The 23820-nt window shown below is 40.5% G+C and overlaps 2 long non-coding RNA genes across 2 annotated transcripts; both read right to left on the bottom strand.

The window, feature by feature from the left end:
• Positions 1-3610: 3610 nt before the first annotated feature.
• Positions 3611-22274, bottom strand: LOC116657936. Its single transcript, XR_004313115.1, has 3 exons — positions 21929-22274; positions 12216-12226; positions 3611-3621 (listed from the first exon to the last, which is right to left on the bottom strand). It is a non-coding gene; the product is annotated as an uncharacterized LOC116657936 (long non-coding RNA).
• On the bottom strand, positions 17068-21394 carry LOC116657943. Its single transcript, XR_004313122.1, has 3 exons — positions 21162-21394; positions 19207-19300; positions 17068-17326 (listed from the first exon to the last, which is right to left on the bottom strand). It is a non-coding gene; the product is annotated as an uncharacterized LOC116657943 (long non-coding RNA).
• Positions 22275-23820: the final 1546 nt, after the last annotated feature.

The raw sequence follows: 23820 nt of genomic DNA, 5'->3' as shown, positions 1-23820 counted from the left end.
TATAGGCTGAGGTACTATCTAAAACTCGGTTTTACAGTAAAAACTGCATGAAGTTCAAACTGGCACTAGGAAACATACTGAGAAACCAGAGTAAATGATTCTATTGCAACAAATTCCCTTTATGCTAGATGAATAAACGCCTCTCCTCATGCTCAGTTCTGAGAGTTGAATGTGTGCAAAAGCCACTTATAAATTAACTTGTAGAGAACACACTGATTCTTTTGAGGGGGGAACTACAGTACATAAATATAAATGGGGAATTTCTAGCTCCAACTCGGTTTTACAGTGAAAACTTCATGTGCTTCAAACCACACTAGGAAACATACTGAAATATCAGAGTGTTTCAAGCGCTAACCATTCTCATTATGCTAGATGAACCAAAATATCTACACATGATAAATTCTGATAGTTAAGTGTGGGTGAAAGCCGTCAATAATTTAGATTATTGGGAACACAGATTTTCTTTCCATTGGGAAACAACACTACATACGTTTACATGGGGATGTTCTAACTCTAACTCATTTTGACAGTGAAAACTGCATGAACTTCAAACCGGCACTAGGAAACATACCTAGAAATGAGAGTAATTGTCTCTGATGCTACCTATTCTCTTTAGGCAAGATGCAAGAACGATCACCACATGCTCAATTCTGAGAGTTAAATGTGTGTAAAAGCCATTAATCACCTAGCTTGTTGGGAACACACAGTTTATTTTGAGTGGGGAAATAAAATACATACACATATATCGGGAGATACAAGCTCCAATAAGGTTTTACAGTGAAAATTGCTTGAACTTCAAACCGGCACTAGAAAACACACTGAGAAACCAGAGTAAGTATTTCTTCTGCAACCCATACCTTTTATACTAGAGGAACGAACGCCTCTCCACATGCTCAGTTCTGAGAGTTGAATGTGTGTGAAAGCCATCTATCACTTAGCTTGTAGGGAACACACAGTTTCTTTAGAGAGGGGAAATACCCTACATACATTTATATGATGAGGTACTAGGTCCAACTCGGTTTTACAGTGAAAATTGCATGAACTTCAAAACGTCACTAGGAAACAAACTGGAAATCAGAGTAAGTGTTTCTTGTGCAACCTATTCTCTTTTTGCCGATGAATGAACGTCTCTCCACATGCCCAGTTCTGAAAGTTGAATGTGTGTGAAAGCCATCTGTCAATTAGCTTGTAGGGAACACACAGTTTGTTTTGAGTTGGGAACTACACTACTTTCATATATATGGGGAGGTACTAGCTTCAACTCGATTTTACGGTGAAAACTGCATGAGCTTCAAACCGGCACTAGGAAACATACTGAGAAACCAGAGTAAGTGTTTCTATTGCTTCACATTCCCTTTATGCTAGATAAAAGAACACCTCTCCTCATGCTCAGTTCTGAGGGTTGAATGTCTGTGAAAGCCGTCAATCACATTGCTTGCTGGGAACACACAGTTGCTTTTCTGTGGGAAACTACACTACACACATATATATGGTGAGGTACTAGCTCCACTCGGTTTTACAGGGAAAACTTCATGAAATTCAAACCGGCACTAAAAAACACTGAGAAACCAGAATAAGTGTTTCTACTGCAACCCATTCCGTTTATACTATTTGAACGAAATCCTCTCCATATTCACACTTCTGAGAGTTGAATGTTTGTGAAACCATCTATCACTAAGCTTGCAGGAAACACACAGATTCTTTTGAGCGGGGATCTACACTACATACATATATGTAGGGAAGTACTAGCCCTTACTCAGTTTTAAATTGACAACTGCATGAAATTCAAACCAACACTAGGAAACATAGTGAGATATCAGAGTAAATGTTTCTAGTGCTACCTATACCCTTTATGCTAAATGAATGAACGTCTCTCCACTTGCTGAAATCTGACGGTTATGTGTGTGTGAAAGCCGTCATTCACCTTGCTTGTTGGTATCACACAGTTTCTTTTAAGTGGAAAACTACACTAAATAAATATATATGGGAAGGTACTAGCTCCAACTCGGTTTTACAGTGAAAATTGCATGACCTTCAAGCGGCACTAGGAGACATACTGAGAAATCAGAGTAAGTGTTTCTAGTGCTAACTATTTTCTTTATGCTAGATGAACGATAGTCTCTCCACCTGCTCAATTCTGAGAGATAAGTGTGTGTGAAAGCCATCAATCACCTAGCTTCTTGGAAACACTGTTTCTTTTCATTTGGGAACTACACTATATACAAATATATGGGAAAGAAATAGCTCCAATTCAGTTTTACTGTTAAAACTGCGTGAAATCCATAACCGCAGTAGGAAACATTCTGAGAAAGCAGAGTAAGTGTTTCGAATGCAAACCATTTCTTTATGCTAGATGAACGAAAGTCTTTCCACATGCTCAATTCTGAGACTTCAATGTGTGTGAAGACTGTTAATCACATAGCTTGTTGGGAACACACAGTTTCTTTTGACTGTGTAGTTACAGTACTTACATATATATTGGGAGGTACTAGCTCCTATTTGGTTTTACAGTGAAAACTTTGTGAACATCAAATCGGCACTAGGAATCATAGTGAGTAACCACAGTAAGTGTTTCTATTTCTACATATTCCCTTTTTGCCAGATGAATGAATAACTATGTGTTCCCTAAAAGATAAATTTTAGATGGCTTTTGCAAACATTAAACTCTCAGAACTCAGCAAGTGGAGAGGCGTTCGTTCACCTAGCATGAAGGGAATGGGTTGCAGTAGAAACGCTTACTCTGGTTTCTCAGTTTGTTTCCTAGTGCCGATTTGAAGTTAATGCAGTTTTCATTGTAAAATCGAGTTGGAGATAATACCTCACTATATATATATATATGTAGTGTACTTTCACACAGAAAACAAATACTGTGTTCCCAACAAGCTATAAGATTGACTGATTTCACACACTTAACACTTAAAATTGAGCATGTGAAGAGACCTTCGTTCATTTAGCACAATTAAATGCATTGAAGTATAAACACATACTCTGGTTCTCAGAATGTTTCCTACGACCAGTTTGAAGTTCATGCAGTTTTCACTGTAAAACCGAGTTCGAGCAAGTACTTCCCCATATATATGTATGTACTGTACTTCCCACTCAAAGAAACTGTGTGTACCCTACAAACTAAGTTATAGATGGCTTTGTACACTTTCAACTCTCAGAACTGAGCATGAAAAGAGACGTTCATTCACCCAGGATGAATGGAATGGTTTGCATTAGAAACACTTACTCTGGTATCTCAGTATGTTTCCTAGTGCCAGTTTGAATTTCATGCAATTTTCACTGTAAAACATATTTTCGGCTAGTACCTCCCCATATATATGTATGTGGTGTAGTTTCCCACTGAAAAGAAACTGTGTGTTCCCAACGAGCTAGGTGATGGACGGATTTCACACAAACTTAACCCTCAGAATTGAGCATGTGGAGAGACGTTCGTTTATCTAGCATAGAGAAAAATAAGTAATAGAGACACTTACTCTGATTTCTCATTATATTTCCTAGTGCCGGTTTGAAGTTCATGCAGTTTTCAGTGTAAAACCGAGCTGGAGCTAGTACCTCCCCCTATATATGTATTTAGTGTATTTCCCCACTCAAAAGAACCTGGGTGTTCCCTACAAGCTATGGTAGTGTTGGCGTTTGCACACATTTATCCATCAGAATTGAGCATGTGGAGAGATGTAAGTTCATCTAGCAGAAAGGAAATGGGTTGCAGTAGAAACACTTACACTGTTTTCTCAGTATGTTACATAGTGCTGGCTTGAATTTCTTGCAGTTTTCACTGTAAAAATGAGCTGGAGCTTGTACCTATCCACATATACTTTTGTAGTGTAGTTTCCCACTGAAAAGAAACTGTGTTTCCAACAAGCTAGGAGATTGACGGCTTTCACACACACTTAAATCTCAGAATTGAGCCCATGGAGAGACTATCTTTCTTGTATCATAAAGAGAATAGTTACCACTAGAAACACAATGGTTTCTCAGTATGGTTCCTAGTGCCGGTTTGAAGTTCATGCAGTTTTCAGTGTAAAACCGAGCTGGAGCTAGTAACTCCCCATTTATATGTATGTAGTGTAATTCCCACTTAAAAGAAACTGTGTTTTCCCAACAAGCTAGTTGATTGATGGCTTTCACACACATTCAACCCTCAGAACTAAGCATGTGTAGAGGCGTTCGTTAATCTAGAATAAAGGGAATGGTATGGAATAGAAGCAGTTTCTCTGATTTCTCAGTATGTTTCCTTGTGATGGTTTGAAGTTCATGCAGTTTTCTCTGTAAAACCGAGATGGGGCATTTACCTCCCCATATATATATGTGGTGTAGTTCCCCACTCAAAAGAAACTTTGTGTACCCTACAAGCTAAGTGATAGGTGGCTTTCAAACACATTCAAATCTCAGAACTGTGCATGTGGAGAGGCTTTCGTTCATCTATCATAAATATGGGAATTGTTTGCAGTGGAAACACTTACTCTGCTTTACAGTATGTTTCTTTCTGAGGGTTTGAAGTTTATGCAGTTTTCACTGTAAAACCTTGTTGGAGCTTGTGCATCCCCATAAATATTTTTGTATGGTAGTTCCCCACTCAAAAGACACTATGTGTTCCCAACAAGCTAGGTGATTGACAGCTTTCACACACACTTAAATCTCAAAATTGAACATGTGGAGAGACTTTTATTAATCTATCTTAAAGAAAAGAGGTAGCACTAGAAACACTTACTCTGATTTCTCAGTATGCTTCCTATGCCAGTTTGAAGTTCATGCAGTTTTTACTGTAAAATCGAGTTGAAGCTAGTACCTCCAAATAAATATTTATGCAGTGTAATTCTCCACTGAAAAGAAATTTTCTGTTCCCAAAAAGCTAGGTGATTAACGTCTTTCACACTCACTCAACACTCAGAATTGAATATGAGTTGAGTCGTTCTTTCATCCAGCATAAATAGAAAACTTAGCAGTTGAAACACTTACTCAGATTTCTCAGTATTTTTCCTAGAGCCTGTTTGAAGCTCATACACTTATCAATTCAAAACACAATTGGAGTTAGTACCTCCCCATATATATGTATGTAGTGTAGTTCCCCACTCAAATAAATCTGTGTGTTCCCTACAAGTTAATTGATATATGGCTTTTGCACACATTCAACTCTCATAACTGAGGATGTGGATAGGCTTTCATTCATCGAGCACAAAGGGAATGGCTGGCAGTAGAAACACTTACTCTGGTTTCTCAGTATGTTTCCTAGTGCTGATTTGAAGTTCATACAATTTTCACTGTATAACCGAGTTGGAGCTAGTACCTCCCCATAAATATGTATGTAGTGTATTTTCCCACTGAACAGAAACTGTGTTTTCCCAACAAGACAGGTAATTGATGACTTTCACACAGTTAACTCTCAGAATGGAGCATGTGGAGAGACGTACATCTTCTAGCTTAAAGGGATTGTTTTGCATTAGGAACAATTACACTGGTTTCTCAGTATGTTTCCAAGTTCCGGTTTGAAGTTCATGCAGGTTTCACTGTAAATCCGAGTTAGAGCTAGTACCTCCCCATATATATTTAATTAGTATAATTCCACACAAAACAATCTGTGTGTTCAAACCAGATAGGTGATTGACGGCTTTCACACACACTTAACTCTCAGAAGTGAGCATGTTGAGAGACGTTCTTTCATCTAACATAAAGGGAAAGAGTTGCAGTAGAAACACTTTCTCCTATTTCACAGTTTATTTCTTTCTGCCGGTTTGAAGTTCATCCAGTTTTCACCATAAAACCGAGTTGGTCTAGTACCTCCCCATATATATGTATGCAGTGTAGTTTCCCACTGAAAGAAGCTGTGTATTCCCAACAAGCTTGTGATTGATGACTGTTACACACACTTAACTCTCAGAGTTGAGCATGTGGGGAGGCGTTGATTTATCTAACATAAAGGGAATGGGTGGCAGTAGAAACAATTACTCTGGTTTCTCAATATGTTTCCTAATGCAAGTTTGAAGTTGATGCAGTTTTGACTGTAAAATCGCGTTGGAGCTTGTACCTCACTATATATATGTATGTGCTGTAGTTTCCCACTAATAAGAAACTGCCTCTTCCCAACAACCTAGGTGATTAACGGCTTTCACACACACTTAACCCTCAGAATTAAGCAGGTGGTGAGATGTTCGTTCATCTAGCATAAAGGGAATGGGATGCAGTAGAAACACTTACGCTGGTTCCTCAGTATGTTTCCTAGTGCAGGTTTTAAATTCTTGCAGTTTTCACTGTAAAATCAAGTTGGACAAGTACCTCCCCATATATATGTAAGTAGTGCAGTTTCCCACAGAAAAGAAACTGTGTGTTCCCAACAAGCCAGGTGATTGTCGAATTTCACACACACTTAAATCTCAGAATAGAGCACGTGAAGTGACGTACGTTCATCTAGCATAAACGGAATGGATTGCAGTAGAAACACTTACTCTCGTTTCTCATGTTAAAAGTGGTGTGCTGTGGTTAACTGTGTAGGAGCAGTGCCTCCTCTTAGATATGTAAGAAGCGTAGTTTGCCTAGGCCCGAAATTCAGGGTTCCCAACAATTTAGGTGAAGTACGGCTCGAACACACTTTCAGGACTAAGAAGAGAGCGTGTGGAGTTGCGTTCTTTCATCCAGCATAAAAGGTTAACTGACATATAGATAAACATACTCTGATTTCTCAGCTGGTTTCTCAAAGCCTGTTTCAAATAAAAGCGGTTTACAGTACAGAACCTTGTAGGAGCGAGTACCGAGAACCTCCCCTTAGATATGTAGGTAGCTTTGTTCCCCTAGGCAAGAAACTCTGTATTCTCAATACGTTAGGTGACAGACAGCTCCAACACACATTCAGCTCTCAGAACTGTGCGTGTGGGGAGGCGATCTTTCATGCAGCATAAAAGGTTAAGAGACTTATACAAACACTTCTTCTGATTCCTCAGCATGTTTCTCAAAGCTTATTTCAATTAAAAGCGGTTTGCAGTGGAAAACCGCGTTGCTGCTAGTGCGTCCATATAGATTTGTATGTAGCGTAGTTAACCTTGGCCAGAAATTCTGGTTTCTCAAAAATCTAGTTGAAGGAAGGCTACCACACACATACAGTTCTGAAAACTCATCATGTGGAGAGGCGTTCTTTCATCCAGCATCAAAAGTAGAGGGACTTGTAGAAACACTTACTGTGATTTCTCAGCATGTTTCCTAAAGCCGTTTTCAAAGTAAAAGTGGTTTGCAGTTGAAAACCATGTTGGTGCTAGTGCATCCCATTAGATATATAAGTAGCGTAGCTCCACTAGCTCAGAAACTCTGGGTTCCCAACTACTTATTAGAAGAATGGATCCAACACACATTCAGATCTCAGAAGTGAGCATGTGGAGAGGGGTTGTTTCATTCAGCATAAAAGGTTAAATGACATACAGAACAATTACTCTGATCCCTCAGCATGTTCCTCAAAGCCAGTTTCAATTAAAATCGGTTTGCAGTGGAAAGTCGTCTTGGTGCTAGAGCTTTCCCATAGATATGTCTGTACTGTAGTTTCCCTAGTCCAGAAATTCTGGGTTCCCAGCAAGCTAGGTGAAGGACGGCTTCAATACACATAGATTTCTTAAAATTGAGCATGGGGCAGGTGTTCTTTCATCCAGCATAAAAGGTAGAGGGACTTCAAGAAACTTTTCCTCTGATTCCTCAGCATGTTTCTCAAAGCCGGTTTCAATTAAAACCGATTTGCAGTGGTAAGTCGTCTTGGTACTAGTGCGTCCCCATAGATATGTATGTAGTGCAGTTTCCCTAAGCCAGAATTTCTGGATTCCCAACAAGCTAAGTGAAGGATGTCTTCCACACATATACAGTTCTGTAAATTGAGCCTTTGGAGAGGCGTTCTTTCATCCAGCATAAAAGGTAGAGGGGCTTCTACAAACATTTCCTCTGATTTAACAGTATTTTTCCTTAAGCCGGTTTCAAACTAAAAGCGGTGTGCCGTGGAAAACCGTGTTGGAGCAGTGCCTCCCCTTAGATATGTAAGAAGTGTATTTCCCCTAGGCCAGAAATTCAGGATTCCCAACAATTTAGGTGAAGTACGGCTCGAACACTCAGGACTCAGAAGGGAGCGTGTGGAGATGCGTTCTTTCATCCAGCATAAAAGGTTAACTGACATATAGAAAAACTTACTCTGATTTCTCAGCTAGTTTCTCAAAGCCTGTTTCAAGTAAAAGTGGTTTGCAGTGGAGAACCGTGTTGGAGCGAGAACCGAGAACCTCCACTTCGATATGTAGGTAGCGTAGTTCCCCTAGGCAAGAAACTCTGTATTCTCAATAAGTTATGTGAATGACTGCTCCAACACACATTCAGCTTTCAAAACTGTGCGTGCGGTGAGGCATTCTTTCATGCAGCATAAAAGGTTAAGTGACATATAGAAACACTTGTTCTGATTCCTCAGCATGTTTCTCAAAGCCGATTTCAAGTAAAGGCTATTTGCAGTGGAAAACCGTGTTGCTGCTAGTGCGCCCATATAGATATGTAAGCAGCGTAGTTACTCTCGGCCTTAAATTCTGGTTTCCCAAGAAGCTACTTGAAGGAAGGCTACCTCACACATATAGTTCTGAAAACTGATCACGTGGAGATGCGTTCTTTCATCCAGCATCAAAGGTAGAGGGACTTCTAGAAACACTTTCTGTGATTACTCAGCATGTTTCCTAAAGCCGTTTTCAAAGTAAAAGCGGTTTTCATTGGAAAGCCATTTTAGAGCAAGCGCCTACCGTAGATATGTACTTAGAGTATTTCCCCTAGGCCAGAAACACTGGGTTCCAAACAATTTAGCTGTAGTACAGATCGAACACACTTTCAGAACTAAGAAGTGAGCATGTGGAGATATGTTCTTTCATCCAGCATTAAAGGTAGAAGGATTTCTACAAACACATTCTCTGATTTCTCAGCATGTTTCCAAAAGCTGGTATCAAAGTAAAAGCGGTTTGCATTGGAATAAAGTGTTGGAGCATAATCCTCCCCTTACATATGTAAGTAGCGTTGTTTCCCTAGGCCAGAAACTGTGGTTCCCAACAAGTTAGGTGGAGGACGGCTCCAACACACATTCAAATCACGGAAGTGAGCCAGTGGAGAGGTGTTCTTTCATCCAGCATAAAAGGTTAAGTGACATATAGAACACTTACTCTGATTCCTCAGCATATTTCTCAAAGCCTGTTTCAAGTAAAAGCGGTTTGCTGTGGAAAACCATGTTGGTGCTAGTGCGTCCCCATAGATATGTCAGTAGCATATTTTCCCTTGGCCAGAAATTCTGCATTCCCAACAAGCTAAGTGAAGGATGGCTTCCGCACACATACAGTTCTGAAAATTGAGCATGTGGAGAGGCGTTCTATCATCCAGCATAAAAGGTAGAGGGACTTCTAGAAACATTTATTCTCATTCCTCAGCATGTTTCTCAAAGCCGGTTTCAAGTAAAAGTGGTTTGCACTGGAAAACCGTGTTTGTGCTAATGAGTCCCCTTTGATATGTAAGTAGCGTAGGTCCCCTAGGCCAGAAACTCTGGGTTTCCAACAAGCTAGGTGAAGGACGGCTCCAACATGTTTTCAGAACTTAGAAGGGAGCATGTGGAGAGGCATTCTTTCATCAAGCATAAAAGGTTAAGTGACATATAGAAACACTTATTTTGATTCCTCAGCATGTTTCTCTAAACTTGTTTGACGTAAAAACTGTTTGCAGTGTAAAACGCTGTTGGAGCAACTGCCTCCCCTTATATATATAGGTAGTTTAGTGACCCCAAAACAGAAAATCTGTGTTCCCAACAAGGTAGGTAAAGGATGGCTTCCACACACATTCCGTTCCCATGATTGAACATGTGTAGGAGCGTTCCTTTATGTAACCTAAACAGCAAGGCTACATCTCAAGAAATTACCATGATTTCTCAGCATGTTTTCTTGAGTAGGTTTAAAGCTAAAAGCATTTTTCACTCAAAAACCTGGTTAGAGCTTCTTCCTGATGTTATATATATTGGTCGGTAGTGCCCCTAACAACCAAAACTCTGTATTTCCAACAGGGTTGGTCAAGGCTGGCTTCCACACACATTCGGTTTTCTATCCTCCTCACTCTTCTGCTAAGGGAGCCATTCAGGTTGTGTATTGTGGAAGCCAAGGAAATTTTTCTCACTTAGGATCAGCCTTGGAGAAAACTGAGGCCTGCTCCTACTTCTTTTCCCTGCTAGATTTCCTCTTGGTGCATTTCCAGATCCTCACGAGTGAGTTCCTTTAACCAAGTAATTATTTCAAACAAAATGAGCAGGTTTCCATAGGGCCATTACTTCTTTTATATTCTTGCTTTTTAATACCTCTCTTCCATCTCTTTATCTCCAGGTGTCTTATTTCTATGTCCTTTGGTTGGGGCTGATGGCTAATCAGCATTAGTGTAGAAATTGTTGCTTGATATTACTGATCTATATTCTTTCCATGGATATTTGATTTATCATTGGACTTTAGGGAACAATGTTTCTTTAAAAAAATTCTGGTAAGTATCTTGTGGGGGATCCTGATTCTCTTGGCCTAGAATTATAATGCTTAATTTCTGACTAAGAGATACTTTCATAGAGCTCAAAATTCCAAAGGTTTGAGTGCCACCACTGTCCTGAAGCCTTTCAAACTTTTCCTTGTGGGCACTCAGAACTCTGTGTGTGTGTGTGTGTGTGTGTGTGTGTCCTTCTGGAGTTAGTTTAGTCTGAAATGAGCAAAGGCAAGTACCCACCATTTTACACAAACAACAGACGACTTTCACAATTTTATACCTTTTAAAAATATATGAACTGTAATATTGTAGAATTTTACAAGAGGCAGTGACTTGCAGGACAGTCAGCAATGGAAGCAGAACAGTTGGAGGGACAGCAGGTGCTTTTGCTCAGTGGCTGAAGTCACACAACATCCACGGCCACCTCTGGTTACTCATACATAGTTGGTGCTGTCTGCAGGCTTTCAGGGCTGTGCCCCCTCCCCACCAAATATATATATTAAGAAAAGTGGTGAGCTTCAGTATGAGAAACAATAAAGAATTAGTAGGGGAAATTGAGTTTATTGTTTTTAAGAAGAAAAATTAGCATCCAGGTAGTTTAATTTCAGATCCTAATAGACCGATGTGATGACATTGACAAGGATGTGTAAACATCTGCAAGATCATGGGGCAGGACCGGAGACTCTGAAGCAGCAAGCACCACACACAAACTTCACTGCTGTCCTTGACAGCCTTATAGAATTACTTGATTAAAAAAGGGCCATAGATGTTAAATATTATCATTTAGAGAAAGCAGTTCTTTTGAAATCTTATATACTAATGTAACTGAATTGGATAAAGAAATGGTAAATGTGTAATAAAGTATCCAAAGAGGTAATGATTACTGAAAACACCACAAATTGAAGAGGATCACAGGATAATGTGCTTATATATTTTAATGATCTGGAAGAATCAGCTCAGCAGTGTATTCAAGACATCTAGAGATGATGTCAAATGGGGGTGTCTATGGATAGCATTTTGTGACTGTTAGAGTGAAGGCAATGTCAAGCACGCAAGTTTTGTTTAAAAGCAAAAGGTGAAACAGGGTTCTTTTCAAAAAACTATTGTGTCTGGGGAGAAATCATCAAATCCATGGGTTAAGGAAAGGAAAAAAAACCTAGTGACCACGTGACTGTTTCAGGAGCTGGTAGTAAAATGATAGTTGACAATTGTGTAAATTAGATATGATCCTGATGTCCAACTGACCCAAAGATTTTTAGTCCATGTGCCAAAAATATATCAAGGAATAAACATTGTTCTATGTTTTGTCAGCTCTGTTATCCCCCCATCAACCCTGCATTGTGATTGGGAAACTAAGAACTTCTACTGCAGGGAGGGGGATTTTCAAAAAATGAGTGTCCCCGAACAGAGAAAATAAAGAAAAAGTAGATGTACACTGTAGAGGCACAGGGAGATCTGTTGAGCCAGATGACACTTGCTTTACTGTCAATTATTAGGAGGCGCAGCTTTTTGATGAGTTGGATACCATGTTGCTGCCTTCCTCAAGGTATTGCCCACGGCTCTTGAGAAGGGATGAAGTGGAGCCAAGGAATGAGCCTCCGAATGCCCTTTGCCATGGATGTTGTCTCTATTTTCTACTCTTATGCTTTAGCTTAGACAAGTTGCAGTGTCTTGCCAAGTGAGCTACAGACAGTAAGTGCCTCTTGAAGCACACGGCTCTTTCCTGCTCACTGCAGCAGAGAACCTCTGCATTGGAGCATCCTGAGATGTTATCGGTGGTCATTTTTCATGTTAGGAATCAGTAAGGATGCTATGTCCACATGGATGAGGATGGTAAGATTTCAGTCTCTAAAGTGGTAATGATGGGTTTACCTTTTCACTTAAATAGTCTCACAACAACAAATGCGTGTCTGTTCTGGACCAAGAAGAAACAAGTGTTTGAAAAAGAATAGCTTGAAAGGTCAGTGGGACATGTCAGGCATCCACTTCATGTCTTCAAGTTAGGGTATCAAATATGAGTTTCCTATTTTGATGATACTGACAATTTGTCATGCTCTGTGCCTCATTTATACCAAAGGCTTTCCTAAATAAAATATTTAGAAATGGTATCATTATTGATTTCTGTTAAACAGGGGGAGATGAAGGATTAAAATTAGTCCCTAATGTGCATTGACTTTTTTAAAGACATCAAATTTATAGAAACATTTTTTAACATTTTTTATTGATTTATAATAATTTTACAATGTTGTGTCAAATTCCAGTGTTCAGCACAATTTTTCAGACATTCATGGACATATACACACTCGTCACATTTTTTTCTCTGTGAATTATCATAACATTTTGTGTATATTTCCCTGTGCTATACAGTGTAATCTTGTTTATCTATTCTACAATTTTGAAATCCCAGTCTATCCCTTCCCACCCTCCACCTCCCTGGCAACCATAAGTCTGTATTCTCTGTCTGTGAGTCTATTTCTGTCCTGTATTTATGCTTTGTTTTTGTTTTTTAGATTCCACATATGAGCGATCTCATATGGTATTTTTCTTTCTCTTTCTGGCTTACTTCACTTAGAATGACATTCTCCAGGAGCATCCATGTTGCTGCAAATGGCATTATGTTGTCGGTTTTTATGGCTGAGTAGTATTCCATTGAATAAATATACCACATCTTCTATATCCAGTCACCTGTTGATGAACATTTAGGCTGTTTCCATGTTTTGGCTATTGTAAATAGTGCTCCTATGAATATTGGGGTGCAGGTGTCATCCTGAAGTAGATTTCCTTCTGGATACAAGCCCAGGAGTGGGATTCCTGGGTCATATGATAAGTCTATTCCTAGTCTTTTGAGGAATCTCCACACTGCTTTCCATAGTGGCTGCAGCAAACTGCATTCCCACCAGCAGTGTAGGAGGGTTCCCCTTTCTCCATAGCCTCTCCAGCATTTGTCATTTGTGAATTTTTGAATGACAGCCATTCTGACTGGTGTGAGATGATACCTCATTGTAGTTTTGATTTGCATTTCTCTGATAATTAGTGATATTGAGCATTTTTTATGTGCTTTTTGATCATTTGTATGTCTAACTTTTGAAGAGTTAAAGTGACAGAAAATTGCAAAGCACCTTCTCCTTATGGTAGGAAAGTGTTGTGTTTTCCTTTTTTGATGAGTGTAACATAGAATCAGTACTAATATTGTTTGTATTGTACTTAGTGTTTACAGAGTGATTCACAGATATTCTCCTATTTCATCTGTACAATGACCTCTGGAAGATAAGATTTCCTAGTTATGCTTTTTAATGTCTATTTCTTAACTCTGTCTAAAAGCAGACTGATTGAGCTCCATTTCCTCAATTTAGAAGGCTGGAGTGATTAATTGTGTCAGAACATTCCAGGAGGCAGAGGAAAGGAAGAGACAGGGGTTCTACACAATGGAAGCCGCTCCTGAAATGATTTGACCAGCAGTCTTATCCATTTTTCCCAAGGCTGGAAACAAAACACAACCCAAGACAAGGAAAACAGGAAGCCCATGTGACTCCAGCCTTGGCAAGTAGAGTCAAGGCTGTCCTCCTGTGCCTTGGAGAGGAGGATGCTATGGGTCTCTGTTCTACAAACTCTGTTTTGCTTTTTCTCCACATTGTCTTCTTTTACTGGCATATGCTGAAACTTGATTTACATTTCATAGCATTAAAACAAAAATCAAGATCTCTTTATCATTTATTAACTATTTGGTAAATAGTTTTTGGTGAATCTTTAACTTTATTATTAGGACTTACCATGGCAATGTACAACCCCTAGTTCCCCAGATAACAGCAGTGGCTTACACATGCTAAAAGTGTATTTCCCTCTTACATAAAGAAGTCCAAAAATCGGTACCCCAGGGCCAGGTTTGCATGATGGCCCCAGGGTCAGAGAATCAGATTCCTGTTATCTTCAGCCCATCAACCTTAATGGCCCAAAGTGGCTGCCTGAGGGTCAACCATCAGGTCCACATTCCAGGCAGCAGAGAGGAGGGAAGAAAGGTGCTTCATTTCCTTTTTGGGGTGGTTCTGTGAAGTCCCAGGTAGCTTTCCTGCTTTTATCTTGCTTTAGAACAGAGGGCTGAGAGATAGCTTGCTATGAGGTAAGCTCAGCTCAAGACCAGCCATCTCCCTCGAGGGGAGGGGAGGGAGGGGGCGGGGAGAGGCCGCTCATCCTGCACAAGGTATAAGACACCATGATGGGCCACCAGGGGGCCTCTGCAGTCCGTCCATTGCTTCAGGCTGCACTGAGCGTTTGGTAACGGTTGAGATTTTCACGTAGAGGTGCGTGTATGCTGGAACAATTGCTCGGTTCATTTAAACTAGTGGCTACCAGAGCACGTTGGAGAACACATTTGTTCTCACCTTCTAGCCAGTGACCCTCCTGCCAGGTTTCTGTCCTGCTGTTCATTTCAACATTATTTTCCAAGACTTCCAGAGGAAATGTAAGCAGCCTGATTCTCAAATGCTTTTCTGTGTGATTCCCTCCTTGTTCTTTGAAGGAACAACAAATTGCCTAGAGAACAGTGGACGAGATGCCAACCCCCATTTCTTTAAAGTTCTGAGATTTGGTGTTAGAAAATAGAAGAAAATTCCAGAAACACCCTTAAGAAACTTATTATTTCCTTCAAATGTGATTAGGAACAGCAAAGGACTATATATTTTATAGCACAAATTTTAAGACAACTGAATTGGCAGTAAGTTCACATAATGAAACTTCCAACAAGTCTTTATATTTCTCCTGGAAATTCCTTGGTTCTTGGTGTAAATTTTTAATAATTAATATCAGCTTTCTATTCTTTCTCTTCCTGTAGTTGTTGAGTTAATGTGAAAATAGCTAGTTGTGTCACTGAGAAAGCCTCCTGGTCAGCCTTCTAGCTAAACAGCTAGTGTGCGTTTTGGTGGCAGGTGTGCTAAATACTAGTTTTAAGGCACTTGAGGGATGCCCATCACACCAGCACTGTGGGAGCCTATTTCTCACCCAAGACCAGGTGAGATCCCCCTTTCCCCCACTGCCTCGCCCAGGCCCCCTGCATTCTGGTTCTTTCTCATGACCCATTTTCATAAGGTTCAGCCCTGCACCAGGAGAGCAAGTCTTGGTTTCTCAAAGACCAGGATCTTAGTTCTAGGTTTTCTGTTAAAGGACAGTGTATAAAATCAGGCAAATTGATAGGTCTTTTGAGGCCTCAGGATCTCTGCATTTAAAACAAGAACTTGAATTACAATACAATTCTCTTCCACTTTTGAAATTCTAAAGGTCCACAATAGCTTTTTTTAAATTAGCTGAAATTTTTTTTGAATATGTTTTCCTAATATTCACAAATATAACTTAATTTATATTTAAGGTTGCTATATTTAAGAAATGTAATAATTATTTACCTTTAAAAAGGAATTTAAGTCAAGAAATGTTTGATACTGAATGTTTACTATGAGTTCAAGTATGTAAGCTTATTTTTGTGGTACTGTCGATAAACCACACAACGTGAGATTTGTGGGTTAAATTTTATCTGGGGCAAAATGAGGACCAGAGCCCAGGAGTCAGCATCTCAGAGAGCTCAGAAGAACTGCTCTGAAGAGGAGGGGGAGCTCAGCATTATATGTGATTTCAGTGAAGGGGGGATGTGCGATCCAGTACATGTTTAGGCAGAGGCTGCTGCTAGTCGAGGAGCAGGTGTCTCTGTTAATGATTTTAGTGCTTTTCTAGATATGAGGAGATGCAAGAATTTGGGCTCATAAAATTTCCTGAAAATGTCTAACTATCTGAAGCCTTTTCTGCCCAATTTCCCAGAGCACAGAGCGCCCCATTCCTGATGTCCACACTTAACTACTTTCAGAGGGTGTTGAAGGTCAGCAGCTGCAGTGGCTCATGACTTAATCAAATCAGAGGCAGATGACAAGTGCCAATTTTTAGTTGACAATATGTATATATTGTAGGAAAAAAATGTTACTTTCCAACCCTACCCGTGTTCTAGTTTTAGTTAGAGATCAACTGATAACTGTTAGATGACTTAGGTCAGACGAGGGGGTGAAGGAGTCATCTCATGAGGCGGCCAGTGCTCTATGCCAGCCTCCTTGATCACATTCAGTTTTCTTTCTGTTCAAACAGCATGCATCTGATTTTATGAAGTTTGGAGCCTGTCCTGAGCACCTGGGGTCTGGAGGTGGCCCTGTTCCTGTGATCTTTGTTTATTCTGTGAATTATGGTGTGAATCTTTATGTGCCCAAGCTTCATCATCATTTCAAAATTAAAGGATTTAAATATGGGAGATGGAAGCCAAGTTCTGGGAATAGATTTTCAGGATAACAGCCAGGATTGGTAAAAAGTAGGGAGAATGGATACAGCCTTTAAAAAAGAAGTTATTTTACAATTTCTGGCAGATAAATTAAAGTGCTTGTTGGGATTCTATCAGGAATGTTTAATTGGGAGACTTACCTCCCATTTTCATGAAATAAAATAATTTTTTTATGTGTTTAGTGCCTACTGTCTGGCAAATAAGTAGCCACTTTGCATATAGTTTTGCCATTTAATCTGTACAAAAATTCCCAGGAGAACACACGTGTCACTGGTGAGGGAACCAAGATCATCCAGGGTAAGTGGCAGGAAGGCAGATGGGCTGGAGGGCTTACCCTCCTTCAGGCTGAGACAGAGACACCAGGGTTTATTGACAAGCATGTTGCTGAAGTGGTTTATTTAATACTTTGCTTCCTTGATGAAGTGGATCTCTTGAAATTGTTTATGTCTGGCTTATCTTCCAGTCTCTCCTCTGCTTCAGGCCTTCTCCTCGTAAGTAGTATGAATTCAGCCTGAACTGATTCAGGAAAATCAGAAAATAAAAAATTTAGCCCACACAAATTTCTAATTAGTACTTGTAATTCAGTACTTCCTAAAACTCTTAGAAAGGCAAGGAAGGTGTGTTACCTCTGGGACTGAGTGCATTTGAAGAGTGAGTAATGTGTGATCTGGTAAAAGCACAGGCTGTATAGACAGAGATCCAGGTTTGGATCCTGGCTCCACCAAGTACTGGAAACATGACCACCCAGAGCCTCAGTTTCTTCATGTGTTAAATGGGCTAAAAGAGCTCACCTCCAAGCGGTCAGGTCAAAATGAGATGGTACGAAGTGACTCTCAGGCAGAATGCTTGGCAAAGAGCTAGTTGTTCTTGCTGCTTTATAATGTCTTCTTAGGTAATTCCATTGTCCATTTGGCTTGCAAATACCTCCTCATTTGATTTAAGAAAAATAGTATGCCTTAAGAATTTTAAAAATAAGGAATGAAGATTTACTGAATAATGCTGAGTGTGTATTTAGAGGTCATTTATTTAAAAAAAAAAAAAAGTAGTTCTCTAAATAAGATTTATTCAGTGTGCCTAGAACATGATTCAGTTAAAATTGATTTTCCTTTAAATTCTTTTCAGCAATTTTTTGTGATTTTTTTTTTTTTTGAATAGTAGTTGAAGTTTTCTGAGAAGGTGTTACATTGTGAAAAGTTTGTTCTAGTAACAATTGATACATTAAATAAATGATTCATATCCCTGGACAGCAGTAAAGCCCTGCCTATATTATTTTAATATATATAATTTGTGGGGTTAGTTCAATGACATTATATTGGGTAGAAGTATTTCCCATTTTCATTTTAACGGCAAATAAATGAGTCATAAGATACTAATTATACAAGAGCAACAGAGGCTGATTAATTCGGGCAAAGGAGGAAAAGGGTGTGGAGAAAAAATACTTGATTCTCAAACTGGACACATTATGCGGTGCTGTGCAGCTGAAAGGGTGTTTATTTTGCTTCTAGGTTTTCCTAGGGTTCAGCGAATGTGACTGGAAAGGTCTCTCGGGCAAAGATGGTAATTTAAGAAGGTTGTCATTCTAAATGCTCTTAAGAGGATTAAACAAACTCCACAGCAAGTAAATGAATATGTTTGGAAGGTTTTCCACCCTCATGTAATTTCCAGAAAACAGACATGATTCACTTGCTAAACCAAACACACAGGTATATTAATGAGCCTGGCTCACATGACTGGAAGCACGGAGGGAGCCTCATCTATTGGCGTGGGTTCCGCTGCAGGAACCGCGCCTGAAATTTTAATTAGAATTTATTTCCAGCGAGTGCTGCTCCCACGTTTTTCTCCCCAAATTAAAGAAGCGCCCTCCTTGCCTGGCCGTTACTGTGCAGAGCCCCGCGGCTCACACACTCCCCTGCTCATCAGGAGGATGATGGAGCCAGTTTGCTTAGACACGCTTAGCTACACTCGCAGCGGGGATCATCAGTCTCTTCCGTGTGTTCACCTCCACGTGCAGGGGAGAAAATCGAGTTTTGCTGGCGACAAACGCTAATTGACCACCAGTTGTTTCAGAGGGACTGTGATGTTGAAAACTGGAGTCCCTTGCATTTTTATATGTTGGATTCAGACAAACTGCACGGCGACACCACCACTTTAAGTACACCCACCAGGGAGGGTGTCGGAATTTGGATCTGCGTGTTTTAGTTTTCTGATCCTGGCACTGGTAAGCTTACAGTGTTCTCGCTGTGTTTGGGAGACTGTTTCGGTTGCGAATTATTTGGTTTCCAATAAATTTGCACAGCTGTCTCTTTTAGTCGAGTTCTGATGAGTTCAGTTGAGAGGGGCATGTGAAATTGGGGCGGGCAGAGAGGTGCAATGAAAACTAGCCACCGTCTGGTTACCTCTCATTTTTTATGGGCCAAAAATGCTTGTCTGGTTTTCTTTTCTCCTCCATCCATCCCTTCAGGTCAGGGAGTCGTCTTCAAGAATTTCTTCCTAAAATGTAAAGTAATGATGAAGGCAGTGTGTTTCTGTGGTTGATTTCATTTGACTTGGGTTCATTTTTCAAGATTTTCTGGTGAGGTTCTTATGAGCTCTTAAAAGCTGGAAGAGCAGCACAACCAAGGAGAGAAAGTCAGAGAAACGAGTCAGCGGCCCCTGTGATGTCTGGGGGACGAGGGCAGGAGGTGGGGCTGAGGCAGCAACATGGCCTCCCCTGCAGCCCTGAGGGCAACATGTGCATGTAAAGCCAGCGTCTCTTGTCACCTTATGTTCTACCAGGACTCCCACTAAAGGAATGCAGGGAGATTTGGGGAGGCCTTACCTATTACCCTCTTGTCAAACATCTTTAATGCTGACTGTATTTATTCAAGATGACACAGAGATCACCTGCAGAGCTTGAGGGAGTGGTGCTTGCTTCCTGTCTTGCCTGCCCCAGGCTCACTCATCAGGCACCTGATTCGTGCAGGCACTGCAGTGCCCGTGGGGGGCGCTCTGCTCCTGGGGGGGTCTCTGCTCCTGTGGGGGGAGCTCTGCTCCGCGGGGAGCTGGGCACGGGAGTGCGCACATTGGAGCCGGTCGCACCAGCGCTGATCCCGCTCCACGTGGTGAGCCCTTTGTGTAAGTAGTAGAGGTGGGATCCAGAGTCTTCCTTTGTCTACGGAGTTCTCCAGTAAAGCCAACTTGGAGGAAGGAAAGAAAATGCCTACTGTTCCATGACTGTGTCCTAAGGGTTTAAAGCTCACTGGGGAGCACACGTGAGATCTCATCCAGTAAATACTCTGGGGTCTTGACTCTGACTTGTCATGAATTTGGCATTCTCATAATGTTACTTTCTCTTAAAATATGTCTAATCAATCATTTTTGTGTGATGGTTATGTGTGCATAAATGTCCTGAAGAAACTGTTGTGGATGGAAATGTGGGCATCAGTGGTACCAGAAGGGCTGGTGGCCCTGGGGCCTGCCCGAGCTCCACACCATTTGTTACCAGCAGTCTTTCAGATTGCATCTTATTCCACAGCTCACCAGGGCTCCCATCTCTCACTATGTGTCTTGAGAGAACATTTGTTCATAGGGGAGGGGACGGGGTGCTTCCAATTCTGGGTTCTGGGGTAACCTGTCCAAAGGTGACACTGGAACAAATCCTTTATTCATGGAGTAATGAAGCCCCCCAGTCTCGTGGCTAATTGGGCCTCCCTGTCCTTCTTCATGTGAGGAGCCGGAGGGCCTTGGTAAGGCCCCCAAACCTGTTTTCGGTGAGCTTTCAGCCCTATCACACCACCTGGGTTGTCCCGTCTCAGTCACATGACTTTGATTTTTGCAGGTAGGTGTGAATCCTGTACAGTGCCTGGGACTTCCAGGTTTCCTCTACAGTAGGGACACTGAAGAAGGTTCACCCTGCAAGGTGTGTTCGTGGGCCTCGAGGACAAGTAGGGACTCACAGACAGATGTCTTCATGGGTGGCGATCAGGCTTGAGTCTTGGAAGAACAGAGATTCCGTTACTGATGTAACAGTGAACTTGAGGGAGGAATTCGGGAAGGTCTGATGCAATTGAGATTAAAAATATTATCTGGTTTTTATTGTTAGCAGTACTGGTTTTTCACCCTTAGACCCAGTCCCCCCTGTTTATAATAAATATTTTGTAACCTTCCTTTTTTGGTGCCCGGAAGTGAACATCATAGAAAATGTAACCTAACTATAAATATGATAAACAAATACACAGGTAGATGGAAAGATGGAGTACCTAAATTCTTATATTGTGGGGTATTTTACATTCTATGCTACTTAGTGACCTCTCAGGACAAAAGGCACATACAAAGGAAGTCACTTCTAATAAACTATTTTTCCAAGCCTTACCTAACTGGGAAACAAGTGGCTTCACAATGTTAGAGCACCTCCCAGGTCCCCGGGGAAAACTCCTTGTCAGAGTTACACTTGCTGAGGGTGTCCTGTGCCAAGTGCAAGCAAATGCGGTTCGGAAGCTGCCCGGAGGCTGACTCTGGGGATTCCTTCTCCGTCGCAGCTGTGAGGGAGCCTTGCCTTTCCTGACCACAACCACAGAGGCGATTTTGAATCTCTGAAAACGGCCATACTAGTGTATATCACAACCCCCACAAGATATGTTGAATAAAGTAGAAAACTTTAAGTGTCTCCTTTAGGATAGAAATAGGATATAAGACAAATCATGATTAAAAAATTCTAGTGCCCGAATAAGTGCTACATTACACTGGCTGCATTATTAGGTTAGACAACTTCATTACCGCTTTACATACCACATCTTGTAGTTAGATTTTATTTATCATTTTTTTTTCCCTAAAGAAAAAAATAATCATTTGATGAGTTCTTGTGTCAGAGGTGACGAGCAGAGAGCAAGTGTAAAACCAGGAATCGTGATGCTGGTCAGTCTAAGACCATCTCCGTCACTGCACAGATCATCTTTACTCATTTTACTGCACTTTTTGGAATCACATTCTCACTTGGAAAAAACCCCTGTGTCAGTTGGATTTGTTAGTTAAACAATTCTTTTTCTTACCTAGCGCATCAGAGATGTTTTCAAGATGTTAAAAAAAAAAATGTGCCCATGGCATTTAAACAGTTGCTTGTTCTCGTAATTCATGGCTCACGGTCTCGTATTTGTCACAACTGGAGAACTGTGTTTTCTTTGTGCAAATTCTCATTGCTTTGGTGACGCAGGGACACGTGTCCTTACTGGATGGAGTATGATAGTAGTTGTTTGCATTCTCTCCCTAAATCTGGAGACCTGTGTTATGTTTCCTGTTAACTTAAAAAATAGGAATATTGTTATTTACCTAAATAGCTAAACTCGCACCAGTGATGCATATCAAATTGGTCCAAATAGGAATTCCAATATTAAATGAGACAGTAATTTCACAACCCACTGTTCCAAAAATTTGGATTGATGGTTCAATTATACCAGGGACATTAGCTGTTTTGATTGAATCAATCATTGCTTTCGTCAATAAAAGTTTCCATTCCATCTACTCTTTTGGTTTATTGTTCTTCAATGTTTCATTTGCTTTCTTTCCCAAATATATATGATTTTTGCTTTTGTCATTGAAAATCATTGCTGGTTTTGCTACCCCATGCTGGAGAGGAAGCCTTGTGACTGTTTTATAATCACTGGTTTCAAGGTTGTATGAGTGCTTAATGCCACCTTACAGGGGTGTGGAGACCTAATGAAGTGTGTACATAAAAGTCTTAGTCTATACTGAGTGCAGGGTTAGTGTTAGCAGCTGTCATCAGTATCATAATTAATCCATTACAATCATCCTCTGTTTATCAGTGTTATCCTCCTAACGTCTCCAGGAGAGGAAACGTAGTATTCTAAAAGCAAATCTTTGCCAAACTTTTAGTCAGTTCAACACATTTAAAGCTTTGCTGTAATAGGACTGTGTGCATGGTATCCCTACTTCTGCTCCTTCTGACCCAGGACGCAGTCTCCACGGCTGATGATCCACGAGACACTGGATTCTTGATTCCATGGCTCTGTGTGTCCTGGGACATTTGGGGACTTCAGCACTGTTTTAGGGGCTTTGGGTCCCTGCTCTTCATAGCATTGCTGAGATGAGATCTGTGGGTTCACCCTCATTCTTGAGTGTACAGGTGCATTTTTTCTAGAACCAACACACGCCACCGTGGCAGCACTGCTTTGACCAAGTGCTGGGACAGCGAGTGCTTGTCAATTCTTGGGTTTAAAATTTTCTGTTCTAATTTCTAAAATGGGGTATATTGACAGATACATTCCATGTAAACAGAAGCAACTTGAAAAACTGGGGTTTTCAGCAACTTCTAAGAGCATAAATATTCCTGAAGCAGCTATTCTTCCTCCCAACAAGTGAGAAGCAAGCAGGCAAGTCCTGGGTGCCTGTGGCAGCCAAGCTCTGCAGCCCAGGCTGCTCACTGAGGAGCAAGGAGAAAATCTTAAAAACCTACTTCCATGTGGTCTTTCACAGAATCTCAGAACTGAACGTTTTAATATCTAAAGAGGGGTGATTTTTTAAAATAAATTTTTTATTTTTTTCCTTTCTCAGTTTTATTAGGTAGAATTATTACAGTTCAACTCCACATATACATATTGCATGTAAATACATGTATAGAGTATACTGCATTTTTTAGTTTATATATATGTACTAATTATTGTTTCTAAGAACAGATTAGAGCTTTAGATTTTTAAACTTACAGTTACCAGAGGAATAAAGACATCTACAAAAGAATAATAAACAGAATATGGCAATCCAATCACAAAGGACAGTCAGATGTGCTTACACGTATTCAAGAAATCAAACTAATAATTAGCTCATTTGTGGTCTTATTATTATTGCTATTAATTTTAGATTCCCCATAAATGAAGTCATATGGCATTTTTCTTTCTCTTTCCACCACACTTCACTTAGAATGACAGTCTTCAGGTCCACCCATGCTGCTGCAAATGGCATCCTTTATGGCTGAGGAGTATTCCATTGTATATATGTATCACCTCATCTTTATCCAGTCA

The sequence above is a fragment of the Camelus ferus genome, chromosome 19 (assembly GCF_009834535.1).
Source record: "Camelus ferus isolate YT-003-E chromosome 19, BCGSAC_Cfer_1.0, whole genome shotgun sequence".
NCBI classification, from domain to species: Eukaryota; Metazoa; Chordata; class Mammalia; order Artiodactyla; family Camelidae; genus Camelus; species Camelus ferus.
This window is presented reverse-complemented; position numbering and strand designations above follow the sequence as displayed.